Below are 9,660 nucleotides of genomic sequence, written 5' to 3'. Positions count from 1 at the left end.
GTATTCCTCTACAGGTTTCAGAGAGAGCATGACCCTGCCCACACCTTGATTTGAGATTTCTAGTCTCCAGAACTTTAAGACAATCAATTTCTGTTGTGTCGAGGCACCCAGTTTCTGGTACTTTGTTATGGCAGCCCTACTAAACTAAAATATGATCTTTAAATTGAGAGGGCTGGATTCTGAAAGCCTCATCCATAAATATATTTTTTTATTTGAAGTCAGGGGTTAACACAATTTTTCTGTCAAGGGCTAGATAATATTTTAGGCCTTGCAGGTCATGCAGTCTTTGTCACAAGTACTCAACTCTGCTGGTCAAAAGCTGTTGTAGGTAACATGTAAATAAATGCAAGTGGCTGTGTTCCAATAAAACTTTATTTATGGGCACTAAAAACTGAATTTCATATAATTTATTCCTTTGATAACTATGTAAGTTTAAAAACCTAAAGCTCTAATCTGTTCTTAGAAACAATAATCAGTACATATATGTAAACTAAAAAAAAATGCAGTATACTGTCTATGTGTATTTACATGCAATATAATGTGTATGTGCAGTCGAACTGTAATAATTCTACCTAATAAAACTGAAAAAGGAAAAAAATTTTTCCTATGTCACAAAGTATTATTCTGTAAAAAAATTTCCATACCATTTAAAAATATATAAACCATTCCTAGCTCTCAGACCACACAAAAACAGATGGGCCTGGATTTGGTCTGTAGGCTGCAGTTTACTGAAGTCTGTTCCAAGTTGTTGATATAAGTTCAATGGACTTGGTAGAAAGCACAATAGAAAAGTAATATGCAGCCTTCCACCCAAGACACATGAGCTAAGCAGTGGCTAACTTTGGGCAGGTGATAATAATTGTATTCATGGAGCTGTATCTCTCTATAATAAAAATAGTTTTTATAAAACCACCTGAGAATCACATTTAAAAATAGAGTAGTGGTTGTTTTAAAACTCCATTTCATTATTTTATCTGTTTACTTTAGTGGTCAAAGATAGTTTGACCACTAAATACTATTAATGAAAACTATTCAAATACAAAAAATGAAAACTATTATCATTTATTGAGCACTTATTGAGTCTCAAGCACCCTGCTAAATGCTGTATATATCTACCTCATTAATCCTACAATAACCCCACAAGTTACACAGTCCTATATTGCCTTTACAGACGAGGCTTATAAAGGATTAAGCTATGCGCCTGAGACCACACAGCTAGTACTTAACTGTGATTCTGACACCAAGGTTCATTGATTAAGACACTTTATATACGGTTGTTAATTTCTTGTGTTGGTTAATTTAAAATGTTCAATTTCCAAAAAATATGGTAATTTACTATAATAAGTTATAATGTATTATTACTATAATTAATAACAAAACCTACATTTTAGTAATAATAAATTATAACCAATTAATTATCAAATACACTATTCACCATAGAATAGAAAGAATGGGAAGAATAGAAAGAACAAAGAATGGAAAGAAAATATACTATATTCATTAAATTAGATCAAATATAAAATTTGATTCATTTGCCTCAAATACTGGAATTACTAACTGCCTAACCTTAGTCTTAAACTGCTCAGCTCTGGAGAAAACATTGAGTACAACGTAAAACTAGATAGTGTTTTATAATATACTCTTTGATTACCAACCCATGAAAGAGAGGTGGAAAAAAAAAAAAACTAACCTGTTGATAGCATATGTGATTAAGTTCCTCATTCAGATTCATTGACAGATGGCAGAAAAGAAAAAAAGGATAGAAATGCCAGGGAGATGGAGGATGGTGTAACCAAATACGAAACCATCTGGATCCTGTCCCTCTGTGACCTAGTGTTTGTGTTTAAGTTAAACCTTTTGTATCATCACCTGACAGATCACAGACTGAATTTCTAACCTGAAGCATTCTTTCAGCAAGCACAGAGCAGCAAAGTATTCTTTGAGGAAATTATACACTTCATGTATATAAAGGTTAAGTCAATGAAATTATTAAAATAGTAGAACAGGATTTAAAGGCTTAACCTCCAAGGATGCCATCATGCCTGGCACACGGAGAGCATACAATATGCCCAATATGAAATGTCCACAGAATGCAAACTTCGCAATCTGCTTTGTGTTACTTTCTAATAAACGTCAACGAGGAAAGTGTTTATAACCTGAAAAAGGGGGAGGGTGGGTTGGGGGGGGGCGGATCCAGTAGCTTGCCACATGGAAATACATCCTCTCTGTCAATTTCAAGAATATGTCAAATCAGTACAACTGCTCCGAGACTCTTGGTCTTCACTTCTGCATTTATTAAGTGCACGTGCTGTTTTTGGAATAACGAGCTGCATTTATGATGGTTGACATTGAACAGTTCAATAAGAATATCAGGCACAACAGATTTCAATGAGATAAAATTCACAGTCATTTTGCCGTTGTACAAATTAAGACACATGGAATAAAAAACTTGCTTCAAAACAAGTTAGAAGTCAGCAATAAGATTCAAGTCTAGCTTCAGTTTCTTCTATTTAACTTCTCTGGAAAGGTTGAAAAGTGGAGCTTAATTTTGGCTCCATTGTTTCAATGGTGGCTAAAGATTATCAGGTCTTACTTCTAAAGCTACGAAAGAATGGAACTCTCACTACATCTTACTGGAAACCAGCTTTGGCCCATTTAATTTGGCTCAACTGACATTATTAAGACTTTACTAGATCTAGAGATGGAAAGACTGAATAAAGACAGACTCTACTCATGAGGACTTGAGATTTTAGTGAAGGGAGGGAAAAACCCTCCAAAGCAGATAATTTCAATTAAATAAAACTAAAAAACAAGATAAAGGTATTCAATGCAATGGGAAGCTGGAGGAAGGACATTGAGTCCAACTCGAGAGTCCAAAAGAGGGGATAATGCCTAAAATTAGTCCTAAAGGGTACTGAGGATTTAGCCAATTGAAGAAAGGAGGAAAGGGCATTCCAGTCTGGGAAATTGCATGAGCAAAGCCTAGAGGCTAGAAACATCACAGAATATGCTGGGAAAGTATGCTCTGGGGACAGAGAGCAGAGCCTGAAAACTCTAATTCATGCCTTCCTAAATAGAAAAAAATGAAATGTCTGAACAAGATTATTAAAAGCTTTAAATTCACAGTGTACATTGTAACTGAGAAACCTGTTGTTACTATATGATGCCCATATCAGGAAGGAGAATTTGATCCTAGAACTATCTTCTATAAAAATGGATTTATTTTTAGAAAACCAAAATACTCCTTTTGTCTCCTAGTTGGCTACATAGCTCATACCAGTTCTCAGGTCAGTGTCTTCACTGAGTGAAATCTTGCTGTGACTCTAGGTAAGACAAATAGAAACTCAATGTCCTCTCAAGTATAATTTTCTGAAAATTATTTACTGAACATCCTGCATACCCAGCATTTCTTCCCAGGGCTTCTAGGTGGTACTTTGCACTTGTATCCCCAAGTCACTTGCTACAAGGAAAGAAAAGTGGTGGGCAGAAAACTAAGAATGGTACGTATCCCTTTGCCCAAGGTCACCATTGGGTGCCAAGTTGTGGAATTTGGCAGGCAACTACCCAAAAGTTTGGAGGGGACAACCTCCATTATAAAGATAAACTCAGACCCACCTAGGTTTTAGCCTTGAGGGGAGACACCCTCGGTGGGGAAAGGCAGTTGTCCAAGAACCTCCAGCTTCATCCCCATTGAGTTTTCATCCAGATTTCTATACTTTGATGATGGGTACTACCAGCCCCACTGGATGGCACTTCTATAACTCGGGCACTGTAGCAGTGCAGGGTACCTTCAGTTCTCCAAATACGATAGGTTGAAGCTCCCAAAAACACTTAGTATGAAAGAACAACAGCAACAGTGGAAGGACAGTATCTAGTTAACAAAGTAATGGCTTCTCAAGATCCAAAATTCAATTCTTAGGATAAATACTAACTTCAAAAGGCAATACAACTTCTTTAGCACCTTACACTCATTCCTTTCTCCTGTCCTCTGTCCTGTGCCTATGAGATGCAATAACTCTTTCTCTTCTACACCTAGTCACCAAGGCCTTTTCTGGCCAAGACCAGGAAAACATTTTCAGTCTGCATTAGAGTTAGTAGTTAAATAGGCCCTGAGCCAGACTGCCTGGGCTTGAAAATGAGCTCCATCACTTACCAGCTGTGTGACCCTAAATAAATTACTCAGTCTCTTTGTGTCTGTTTTCCCATCTGTAGAATGGGAATAATGGTACTTAGAATTAAACGAGAAAATGCATATGCTATATTTATCACACATAGCATAAGATGAATAATTATTAGTACTTATGTTTCCCATCTAGGACTCCAAAATTTGGAAGCCCTTTTTTGTATAAAAGACATGACTTTGCACTGAACTCTAGTAATTGAAAAAATAAATGGTGTCACTCTTCAACTGTGCACCTTCTCCAGAGCTAGAAGAGAAGGCATGATTTCTTATGACCCAATGGTATGGCAATAGTAACTATAATCCTACCTCCAGACTTTCCTCCAGTTTGCTCTCTCTGCCTGGAATGTTCTAGTTCCCATTTAATCCCCACATTCTCTAAGGTAGACGTGACTAGTGCTCAAAAACATACAGCTCTCTATTCCTTCCTGAGCATCTCAGTTCTTTGCACATAGGTAGGGCTGTCAACTCAGATCAGGTCAATGGTCTATTAGTGGTGGAGAAAATCACCACATGCTTTTCCCATTTGGTGGAGAACATGGCAGTCAATCATGGACATGGGAGTCCATGTGAAGGACCTGACTCACCAAAGACTACAGAAGTCTCGGAGAACAGACTTCATGTGAGCAAGAAACAAGTGTTAAGCTACTGTGATTTGAGGGCTACTTGTTACCAGTGCTTGAGGCTAGCCCATCTTGAATAATACACACCGCTTATACTCCATCCCTACACTAAGCTTAGCTCCTCCATCCTCGACTCCCACCTCCCCATCCACCTGTCTAGCAGGTTTCTTGTCCATCTTCAGATCATGACTTACCTGTTCTCAGAGAAAGCTAATAGCTATCCTTCATTAAGTAGGTCCCACCTTTATTACTTTTATTATTAAGTCCTATTTTTTAAAGTTATTTCTCTCATAATTTGGAATGACATATTTATACATGATAAGTGTTTTTCCTTATCTCCACCACTAGACTGTGAGATACACGAGGGATCTATAAGAACATCTAGGTTTTATGTACCAGTGAAACAGATAAACTAGGGCTTAGAACATCGCTAGGTCTTAGATCAGCATTAGTATTTTTTTTTAAATAAATGAACATTGATCAATCAAAAGAAGTATGTATAAAATACCAGGAAGTTTGTTGTTTCATAATATGGACAGTGGCATTGGAAGAAAGACAAATTCCACTGGACTATGTGTTGGGCCAGAAATTTGTACAGACACTTGACTACAAAAACATTTTGTACACAGAAGAAATTCAAAGACATGAAAAAAAATCACATTTAAGAGGAAAATCAGCAGAGAGCCAGGGGAAAGAACCGAAAATCAGAATCACTGTTATACTCTTCCATTCTGATAACCCTGGCCACCAGCACCAGCAGTCCTTCACAGCAGGAAGGAGTGGGGCCAGGGTCATGTGTGGAAGGCTCTGGATCTTATAAGGGCCTGGAGACACAGCACCTCACCCGACCCCAGCAGATCATGTTGTTGATATAACAAGCACTTCTTTGCTATTTATGGGTAGGGAAGGAAGGATGAGAGGGAGGGAGGGAGGGAGGGAGGAAGGAAGGAAGGAAGGAAGGAAGGAAGGAAGGAAGGAAGGAAGGAAGGAAGGAAGGAAGGAGAGAGAAGTTTAAAAAAGTGCATTCTATCTGTAACAGAAGAGATAATAGAAATTTGGAAACTTTTCTTCTTTCTCAAAGAAAACTATCTTACGCTGTGTGGGGTAGACTATAAAGAACCAAGAGCAATAATGAATTCATGATATGCTTTTTGAGTATTTCACTATGCACGTTCACCTGAGATTCTTCTTTCCTGGGTCATCCATTTTTGCCATCACTTCTACACATAGGGTAAAGGACATTTTCTACAACACTGGGTCAGGAAAACTAGTTACCTAAGTGCCTGTAGTTCTAACACTTTATGTTGCTGTCTTTACAGAAGTTGTGTAACCAGAATTTGGACAAGATAATACCTTATCTAGGTAAGAATAGCAGGTATTATTATCTAAGCCCTTTACCAGACATTTATCATTTTGTGGTTATCCAGCACCCAACTATCTCTACACATATACACCTTCCTAATAGCATCCCAGTCTCCCCTAGGGGATAATTCAAGTGGTGTGCAGTCTTAGCAGGAGGGCACGAAGTGCCACCTCCCACTTCAGAAGAGGGGAGCCTGCTCCTTCCTCCACTAGCTCCCTGGGACACCCAGGGGCCAGGCAATCAAACCCCACTCCTGGGACTGCAAATCCTGAGTGAGTGTTACAAAGGAAGAGGTCAAATCCATTGCAACACTCGGTGTCCGAGGAACAGGCAGCTCCTGAATTGAAACCTTGGTAATGAGTTGAAACTTCCTAATGCCAGAGATGCCCTAGCTCTTGTCACTTTCTCAGATTCCTGCAGCCCAACAATATCCTGCCAGTGTATTCTCCTTTGGCTTAAGATATTTTCTGTTGCACAAAACCAAGAATTCAAACCAGGGCTGCTATACACAGCTATGAAGGTTGTACTTTGTACAAGAAAACCCAGCAAAAGAAACCATGGGAGCTGAAATCCAATCTGTGCTCCACTTGCCAAGGGGCTACATTCTACTGGAGGAAGGGGTGGCATTTTTCAATTACCAATTACCATGGCATTTTCCAATTACCATTTTTCAAATACCATAGTGTATAGACAGGCAGTGGCCCTGTCCCTGACTGATACAACCATCTTTTTCAGTTATAAAACAGAGGCCTGGAGATTAAGTCATTGATGTGTTACTGTGATTACAGTAATGCAATGTTACTGGGCAATTCTGCTGACTTTCTCTCCATCTATAGATTGAACCATCTATTTATTCCTAGAAGGAAAACGTGAAACAAGAAGGAAAACGTGAAACAAGAAGGAGTGTTCTTGCAACAGGTCCACCCTTCTATGATAGGGCCTACCACAGACACAGGTACCTGTAATTTGCCTACAAGTATTAAGAGAGTTACCTTAATTTTAAAAATATGTGCAAGTATGTAACAGTCTGTGCTATAATACAGCTTTTAATAGTTAACCCTTTATATTCATCACCACTGGCAGAAAAACAACTCAAAGAACTCAAGAACTTTCCAAGTATTTCCTGGAAGCTAGATTTTCTGGATTTTATACAAATCATACTGGACAAAGTTCCATTCTAATCTCTTCCATTTTTCATAACAGTTTTTATGTCTCCCACATGTATTTTTCTCCCAGTTTAGATCATAAATTTATCTAGAGGGTCTGTGGGCTACTGTACATACCATGCCTAGCATGTGAATGGCATTTATTATTAAAAGGGAAATTAGAGCACTGCCACTCCTTCCATTAGAAATCTAACAGTTATGTTTCCTATTCTTTACAAAGTTTCCTTTTACCATATTAAGTCCTCCAGTCTTTCATGTTACTTTAAGACCCTGATTGAAATCTTTTGTTCCTACTTCCCCTCCCAATAAAAGAAAATTAGATTTGTTTTCAGGCTTTAATCCTGCTAAGATAGAATGAATCAGCTCTGTTTTCATTACTGTCCAGTCCTCTCATCAGTCACTGAAGGGAATCACTAAATGCAATCAGCAGACAAGGTCAACAGCACTCAGCAGAGGGCTGGTGCAATGGTACTTTAACAAATCAAAATGAAGACTGGGAAAAGGGTGACAGTGCTTCTCAGCCCTAAGAGGCCCAGTACAGCTTCCTAGGAAGTTGCTTCTAAATGGGGAGTGAGAAGATAGGCGAGAGAAGGGAATTATCTTTATTGTGTAACAGGTCTCCTGATACAAAGCTTGTTAATGTAACAAAGAGCTAAGGGTACATGGGGGGGGGGGCGGTTAAGGTCGTCATTTGGTACAAAGACTCAGGTTTTGGAGTTTGAGGCAAAGAACCTAACCTTTCATAGGCCCTGTTCTCTAAGCAGTTGTGTTGTCATGTCCAATAAAGAATTGCATAGACCAGTTAGGGCTAATTGGTTGTTAAGCGACAGAAACCAACTTTAATCAATGCAAGCTTAGCAGAATTTAGTGAAAGAAAATGAGTTATGAGAATCAAAGATGAGGCTGAAATGCCAGGTTTGAAAAAGGTAGGATCCAAGATGCTCTGGTGAGGAGGGGGTCTAAGAAGCAGGAACTATTCAGTGGTCAGGACTGAATGAAATCTGACAGTTTCCCCATCTTTATGTTTCAGATAGAAGGTCCCAGGAAAAAGAGTTTAACTTAGAACTGGCCATATGCTTTCACCCCTTTGGTTAGGGTTGGACAGGTGAACTTGATTTTTGGCCCTATGAAGACCGCAGGAAAATGAAGGTAGGGGATGAAGGTGGAGTGGGGAAGTGGTGGTGTTAATTACCCATAAGGAAATTTGGGTGTTGTTATCAACATAAGGGGCAAAGCATCCTAGGTGGCCATGATGAAATCAATGTCCAAAATGGTGTTAAAACGGAAATTGTTTTAACCCTAAAAGCCAGGAGCCATCTACTCAACTTATATTAACACCACACACCACATAGAGCAGATGTAGATTTTTCAAATGTAAAAGTTAAGTCTCGTTTCAGTAAATAACACATTGCCTGATGCAGAGTAGCTTCTCAATAAGTACTTTTTGAATGGATACATTTCTTCTGCAATGTTAATCTGTTCTTATCCTTTCCCTTATGCCATTTATTATTTCCTAATATTTAACAAATATTTCTTATTCAAGAATTGATGAAACAGAACTCCTAAAAGAGAAAGTTCAATGCAGTGGAGTTTTGAATAGAATCTTCTTGCTTCTGTCAAATGTGACCTTGGGGACAGGTCACAACCACTTTGGACTTATTTCTTCCTCTGTAAAATGAAGTGGTAGAGATAGATTCTCTTTAAGAATCTGTCCAATTCTATAAGTCTAACATCATGGTCACAAATATATAGATGACAGAGACTCAACAAACTTAGAAAAAATGTTTATAATTTTCATAGTATGAAGTGGCTCTACCCTGAATCTGGACAGAAAGTAAAACCTAACTTACTTGGTAGTATTTAGGAGAAATTGCCAATATTGTAGAAAATCTAGATCACTGTTATCAAACTTTAAAAGAAAGGCAGTGGAATCAATTTTTCAAATAAAGCCTTACATTGAATCCCAATGTCTTAAACAAATAAAGTTCAAAAAACTCCAACTGAAACAAAGAGGGATGTGTGAACCCCTATCCTTACACCTTCCACAGATTCCTAGGAACACTATTTGACATTAACTCATCTAATTCCTGACTGAATATCCCTATATTTTTCTGTACCTTGTGGTAGTTCTAAAAATAAGACCACTAAAAAAAATTTCATTCAGACAGGAAAAATTAAGAAAAAAAAATTCCCATGGAAAAGTATATATGCTCTCTTTCCATGGCTTTAAAGACTTAGACAATTGGTTAGTCTACCAACAATTTTAATTTGAAAGACAATAAATTTAAACGACAAAATCCAACAGCAATTAATTTACCCCGTATACTA

This window comes from Camelus dromedarius, chromosome 7 (assembly GCF_036321535.1).
Source record: "Camelus dromedarius isolate mCamDro1 chromosome 7, mCamDro1.pat, whole genome shotgun sequence".
Lineage (NCBI taxonomy): Eukaryota > Metazoa > Chordata > Mammalia > Artiodactyla > Camelidae > Camelus > Camelus dromedarius.
Note: the sequence above shows the minus strand (reverse complement) of the source record.